The sequence below is a fragment of the Phragmites australis genome, chromosome 10 (assembly GCF_958298935.1).
Source record: "Phragmites australis chromosome 10, lpPhrAust1.1, whole genome shotgun sequence".
Lineage (NCBI taxonomy): Eukaryota > Viridiplantae > Streptophyta > Magnoliopsida > Poales > Poaceae > Phragmites > Phragmites australis.
Window position 1 is genome coordinate 9,363,923 of NC_084930.1, and position 7,900 is coordinate 9,371,822.

Below are 7,900 nucleotides of genomic sequence, written 5' to 3' on the forward strand. Positions count from 1 at the left end.
ACATGAAAGAATAGTATGACAGGAACATAAAAACATCACAGGCAATCATATTAACTGTGACATAGTATGGCCCCTTCACATGGTGATCTCCATCGCCACGGTTCCTGTCCTCCGGGTCATCATGCTTCAAATCTCCATGATCTTGTTCTAGTCTATTACACCTAATAGCACTAGATAAATTACATGAGAAGAAGCATCACAAGTCGACACGCAGGCCGTTATACAATAACATGACAGCCTTGGGCTGCAATTAACCATGACTCGCAGGCCATGAAAAATTATACATATGCATCACATATCACAAGGCCATACCAGTCACAACATTCTCTGCAAAAATGAGTTAAGCGTAGAATCGAATTCTAATGTCGTGATGGGATCATGTTATTACAACAATCTATGCGTGTACGCGACGGCGGTCCCATCTATGAAATCGCTATGAAAATCTCATCGGATCGATCGTATCGAGCCAATTCCGAGTCATTCATAATGCCTCAATTTCCATTAGATCAATCCCATTGATCATCGCGTGAGGTTTTTCCAGAAACGATGACAGCACACACGACCTCGATCTGCTGTTCTCCCGACCATGTCGCAATGCACGCAGTTAGCCCCGATGGTGATTCCAGCCGGTAGGGGCAAGTCGCACGCAAAAACAGGTGGGAGATCGAGCTAATCTTTTTGGCTATGTGGTTTCATCGACTGGCATCTCATCCGATCTCTAATTCACCTAACCAACCGTGCATTGATCAATCCATCATATGAACTGATCAAAAACAATAGATCTAATCTATTTCTATCACATATCTTCTATATGTGACTGATCCAGATCGAAAACTACGCAGGATGGCTCTGATACCACTGAAGGGTTGCGGGTAGGCTACGCTAGCACAAAATAAATTTTCTCTACCGCATTCAACCAGGAAGCCATGCGAGTAGGGGATCATGAATCGTTACCACTTGACGAGCAGTGCAGCGGAAGAAGAGTTGGAGCAGACCAATCCAACGTCGTGCGCGTCAAGTAGTCGATCGTCAACCTCGTCCCGAGCACGTCCCGAGCACCTTCCGAGTACTCGCGGGTACGTCCCGAGTACTCCCGAGCAGATCAGCACCGCAATAGTAGCAGCGCCTCCACGGTATCCACACGTACAAGGATGAAATCGCCGTGCGGCGGTGTGCTAGCACCGCGCGCCCGGCTAGGGTTTCGAAGGGAGTTCGGGAATAGGAGGCGGCTAGGGTTTTTGAAGAACACCATGCGCCTTGGCCCCTGCCTATTCTTATATAGAGCACGCTAATGGGCCTTTAATCAACATTAAAGCCCATTATGACTCTAAACCCTAATGGTCCTTTAATCAACATTAAAGCCCATTAGCAGATCCAATCCGCAAACTCGATCGCCTCTAGGGCATATTACCAACAGTTGTAGCACTTGAGCTTCCATTGCATTTCCCTATACATTTGCATAGAAAATTATTGTAAATAATGTACTCTTTTATTTTTTTTCTAAAGTACCTAATATTTGTGGATACCTCTTGATCCAATAGTATAAAATCAAGTCTATGGACCTTTTCTGGTTTGTCATCCAGAATATATTCGAATAATCTTGTCACGACAGATGTGTTGTTATTTCATGCTAAAAGCTCTGTCGTGTAATCACCATCAAATGGCTCATTCCAATCTACAGTTAAACTACTTATGGATAATGGTTACCACTGTTTCATTCAATGTAACCTAAATTGTGTATAGATTCTTGATGAACATATCTCATAGCTTAAACCTAAGAACATTAATGTTATCAATTGCCTACTTTCAACAAAATTGAAAATTATTTCCTAATTTAAATGCACGTTTCAAAATGCTTAATTCACCCTGTAGTCTCAAAGGCTGTGGGTAGCTATAGCACTTAGCCATGTTTGAACATGCACAATTTAAAGTTTATTAGTCTTCCTAAACATCATATGTGTTGTTCGGCTAAAACATATTCTGAACTATCCATACAATAAATTTGGTATGGTTTAGACCCCAAATGGCAATTCTTTTTGGCTCCACAAGTCACCTAAGTATTATTGTTATAGAACAAATTGTAACATATACCAACATTCGAAATTGAATAATTCAAATTCTACGACTCTATTGGATGTGCATGTTTGCAAATAGGACCTGTACATGTTGCATTAAGCCCTGGTAAAATTTTGAGGAAAATTGAACATAATTGCTAATTATTTAGAGGGCGTTTACAAGGCTAAATAGTATGAAATGACAAAAATGCATATAAATGTAGCATTGCAAAGAAACTCACTTTTTCACCAAGTAATCTAGGGTTGGAAATAATTTTAGAAATTATTACGCCACATGATAGGAATATTAGTGAATTTTCTCAGATTTTTGGGATTTATTTGATGCCTTAAAAATTACTATAATTTCTAAAAGTAACCATTTTGGAGTTTTTTTTTAAAAAAACCTAGAAGGGGTATTGAGGTGAATCCTTTTAAAATGGATTCATCATCAATTATAGGACATACAAAAAAAGTTTCATGAATTTTAGAGTACGACAACCTCACTGCTCAAATAGAGAAAGCGGAAAGAGAATAATTAAAACCGCAGAAAATACTGTTCATCCGCGAAATTACTCATCACCCCAGTCACGCAAACCAATTTGGCATGACTCACGCCAGGGTTTTCATCAGCGTGGCCACTTTGGTCACGCCAATGAATATGACGTGACTACATTGGGGAATCACGCCAGATCTTTTGGCGAAGTGACCACGCCAATGAATATGACGTGACTACGTTGGGGAGTCACGTCAAATACTTTGGTGTGATAAAAAAGGCTAGTTCCTGAAAATTTAGGGTTTGACGGGCTATTATTAAAATATTAATTTTAAAAAGGCTAAAATAAAAAAAAAAAGTCTTGATTGTTGCCTCTGTGGCTGTGTTGACTGTTTGGTCGTGGGTCTTAGAAGAAAATTTGAGAATTACCATAGGAAATTCCCGCTTTAAAATAGAAAAACTAAAAATCGATCCGAAGCAACTTAAATCGTTTTCGCTATCATTTTTGCATAATTTTATCGTTTCTATTTCTATTTTTATATATATCGTTTCTGGTTTCTGTGGTCGTAAAAGTTCAAAAAGGATAGCTGGAATTCCAAGTTTTATCGTTTTTGTTTTTATCCCTACATGCTTGGTTCAGCCCAACACGTTGGCGAGACTACGCGTCGCCTATGCTGCCGCGCGCGTGTTTGTGCATTTTCACACCCACGCACGGTCGAAACCATGGTGGCCGATTCCTACACTAATTTTTTGGCGATCCAATGGATTGGCGGGGTTAGCCAGAACTCAATCCAAACACACCCTGAATCTGTTGGGCTGGGATGTTATTTGGAATTTGGACTTTGTAAGAATATTAATAAGCAGGCCGGGCCGCTAGGCTAGTTTCCGCGAGGGTGGCTGGAGGACAGCACGAGCGGAGCGCATCCACTGTGGCCTGGTGGAAGAGGCACCTTGTGTTCAGCTGTGGGGCTGTGGGCACATGAAGACATGCGTCAGCTAGAATTGGGGATTGATCGGGATGATGGAGAGATAGAGAGGTACAAGGTACATTAGAGAATGACATGTGGTCCCAGCAACTAATTATTTTCCATGCTGATTTGTAGGGACAAATGTCGCCACGTCAGCAACAATTTGCACACGTGGAAACCACAGCAGCGAAAACCAGGCCACATCAGCCAAAACCATCGCGTTTTTTGTCTCAAAGGTTGTTTTTGCAACGGTTTCAAGAGTTTGAAGGTTGTGTGTCAGACGGTTTCAACGTTGGATGTTGAAAGGTGGATCAAGAAGAGTTGAGAGTTGAAAACTCAACCTTTTTTCTATCCAAAAATAATTAAAGGTGTGTTTGGTTAGAGGCATATCGTGTATGAAACGTATCCGTCTAGTTTTTTGGTATTTAATTAGAGGATAAGATGTTTAGTTAGAGGATAAGATAGATGAGATAGTCAGCTAAAGAAATATTCTTATCAGATAATAGATGAATTTATCCTGTAAAATTGACCGGATAAAGTCATCTATGTTTTAGATGAGCTTTATCCCTCCAGATATTGCATATTCTAATTGGTTAGAGTAAATATATTTTTTGTTAGCACACTTTAAATAATATTATCTCGTAAACCGTGTACCAAATTTCCGATCTAACTATACCATTATATTCATAACAATGAAATCTACGAAATAAGACCTCATATGATTATATTTTAATAAAAAAAACTAAATATATAATAAATATATCTTACAAAATTTTGGTTAATCTCATCTATATTCTATCCATCCAAACAAATAAGAAATTTAGCCACCCTATCGTACTACCAAATAAAAAATTAGATCATCTAATAAAATATAAATAATTATATCTCATCCAATCTTATACTCCAACCAAACACAATTTAGGTTCACATCTCAACTCTCGAGCAGATTTTTCAGAAGGGTAAGGACCGTTGTGCTTGTGTTGCATACGTGGCTCACCACGCTTGTTTTCTTGGAGCGAAGCAAACGGTGTTATGCTTAGGTCTGTTTGGTTAAACTTATAATAACTTTTGCTAGAAAGCTAAACCAAATAATTTGTTTCTAAAAATAACTTTTAAAAAGTAAAATCTATCATTATCACTAAAAACTGCTCTAGACAAGTTTTTTAACTTCTGAGGACTGATATGCTGAGAGGTATTATATATATTATATATATTATTCATATTAAAAACCAATTAAAAACAGTTTTTCTATAGACAGCTTTTCAACGGAAGCTTTTGAAAAAAGCTTAGCCTAGCCAAACAGACCATTAAGCAAGCTTTATCTACAAGCAAATAGCCACCTGGCGATGTATGCGTTCTTAAATTCTTTAACGGAGCAGGGGAACAATACAATGTCACACCCAGTTTTAACGGACAAAATCAAATACGGTTTATATGTGCACAAGATGTTCATCACACGTAAGGACGTCACAGGTGAAGTAACAAAAGCAATACTTTTATTAAATAACGTTAAACTCTTATAACAATTGACATATATTGTCTTCTATAACAATTGATATATATTATCTTCTATGAAGATATCTGCAACGGAACAAAAGCACTGGTGCCTAACAACACCGCAGGTAACTGACCGGGAGACACGCGCCTAGAATGTCACAACCTTATCTTGATAATCTTCAACATATTCACTCACTGAGCAGCAGCATACATGTCTCATGGTATAGGAAAAATAGCAAGTGTGAGCACATAGAGTACTCAGCAAGTGGGGAAAAGTAATGATATACAGGCTTATACCAAGAATAGACTAACAAATGGTATTTTTTGCGTAAATACGAGTAATAAAAACATATTTGGACTCAAAAGCATTAATCAATTATTAAGTGAATGTAACTCATACAGTCCAATACGCAGCATACAAGGCTCCCCACCTTACATATCATAACTGTCTAGTACTCCATATACTATAATCAAAATCACAACCATCTAGTACTCCCTGTACCAGAACCATAACCACAACCATCTAGTACTCCCTGTACCAGAACCATAACCATAACTATCTAGTACTCCCTGTACCATAATCATAACCACAACCACAACTAAATCCATAACCACAACCCACTAATCATGTGAGGGTCCAAGTCTCTCATATCCGTGAGTACGACTGTTATAACAGTTTTACACTCTGCAGAGATTGTCCAGCTTTCCCCACGAGTCAGTGAATTCCATGTTACCGTGTTCGCGAAACACTTAACACACGCCAGTGGTGTGCCGCCAAGAATTACTGTATGACACTTTCCACTAACCAGAGACTAATCCAGTATGTGTCTGCCCACTAGGTTTCACCGCCAGGCTTTACGCAAGCAAAGCTCCTACCCAGAAGCCCCCTTTTGTGCTGACCCAACACACACTAGATAGACTCTAATCAGTATGTCACGCCTTACCCATACCAGCCTCGTGGTTGATACATTACTTCTTGGGTTGTCGCTCCACGAACCAGTACTTACTTAGGTTGCTTAAGCAAACACTAAACCAACATCATAACCATGACAATCATCGACACCACTTTGCTCAAGGCCTAAGGTTCTATGTTGCTACACCATTAACACATTAACCATCATTATTGCATATGTTCATTAGGCAAGATTATGACACTTCCTAACATCCTAAAAGCATGACTAAGCAATCTATCCATAGAAGACACCTAACCATAAACCATCTAGATTCCAAGTGATGATAAGGGAAAATTTAAGGAAAACTTTAACATAGGTGACTACCCATCATATTGACACTGCATTAAATTTTGTAAAACAAAACAGTTTTAAAACATAGGTTCAATATGATCAAGGACACTTACCTTTTTCCCAATGCTGCTCAGTGTTGTCGAAATCTTAGTCTTGAAGTCCATCGAACTGCTCCGGAACGTTATCGACTAATCGCGAGAACTACCGACAAATAACACAAAGAAAAACACTAAGAACAACATACCAAATATCATTAAAATACTTTAAAAACACTATAGTTGGATAGAGATGATTTTAGAAATGTTTAGACACAAGAATCGCCTAAATTGAAGTTAAGATGAAAAGAGAATAGCTTTCAAGAGATGGATTAGACTGAAAAGAAAGACTAATTTACTAGAGTTATCTTCCTATGGGAAAAGAGTTTATTGTGCAATCATTGCGCTAGGCTTGAAAACGTCATGGCGCAAGATTCAAGAAGTTTAGGGCAAACTAGACTTCGTTGACTAGACTAAGGAGAATAATGTGGCGTTGACTTGGTATGCTATGCAAGTAGCATCTTGGATTAAAGAAAAGGATACGCGAAGATCTAGTATCGACCACCTATGATGGATCAAAAAGGTCGAAGGTTGCGCTTCTAGGTTAAGGATACTACTAATCACTCTATGTAGCGGTGGTGGTTCGAGTTTCGTCGAAGATGGCGATCGGGCACGTGGCCACAGACATCAATGTCGGTTTCAGTGGTGTTTCAGTGAAACGAGGGAAGCATGACGTAGAACGCGGAAAGACTAACTCAGTGGTATGGTTGATTTTGGAAGGGATCATTCGAGGTAGCAACAAAACAGCAATGACTGCTTCTAGGTTTGGTGGTGACCGCGAACAAATGCAGGAACGAAGACGCTCGCGTTCCAGGAGATTGGCTATGAAATTTGAGGAACCGTTTGAACAAGGATGTTCATATAACCTGGGAACACAATGCTATGGTATGGGTTTTGGTAGATCATCCACTGAGAGGAAGAACAATCAGCACAGATGAGAAGGGTGATGGCTGCGGCATGTTGTGGTTGGCAATAGCGTCCTGGTCGTGTCGCTGCACAAACGGGGATGGCCTCCTAGGGTAACATAGAAGACTCCATGGGACACACCGTGACGTAGTTGGTGCAACCATACGGCTTTTGGATTGACGGGGAACGCGAATGCAAATCCGGTGCGCACGCAGAACGCGTCCAGAAACCGGACAACAGGTATGTCGACCTTATTTCAATAGTTTGGCTAATCTACTGGCCAAACCGGTTGGTGAGGACGTGGGGAACATCATGGGACATGCACCGGTGAAAGGGCTTGGTGATTTGACCTCTGGTCGGTCGGGAACATCGATACCAATCGGCTACAGCGCGGCTGTCTCGCGGCTGTCCGTGACGGCGATGAACGTGGCGGCGTAGATCGGGCTTTGGTCGGGGCTAGGGCTTGTCTAGGAACTTAGTATGATGCTAAAACAGCAGTAAGGGAGGAGAAGAATGGGTCCTCACCTTGCTTTGATGGTCGAGAAATGAGGATTCGCGGAGAAGATGACGTAGCGTATCACGGGCAGCGGCGGCTCCGACGAACGACGGCGCTCCGGCGACGCACGAGCATAGAAGCAGCGAC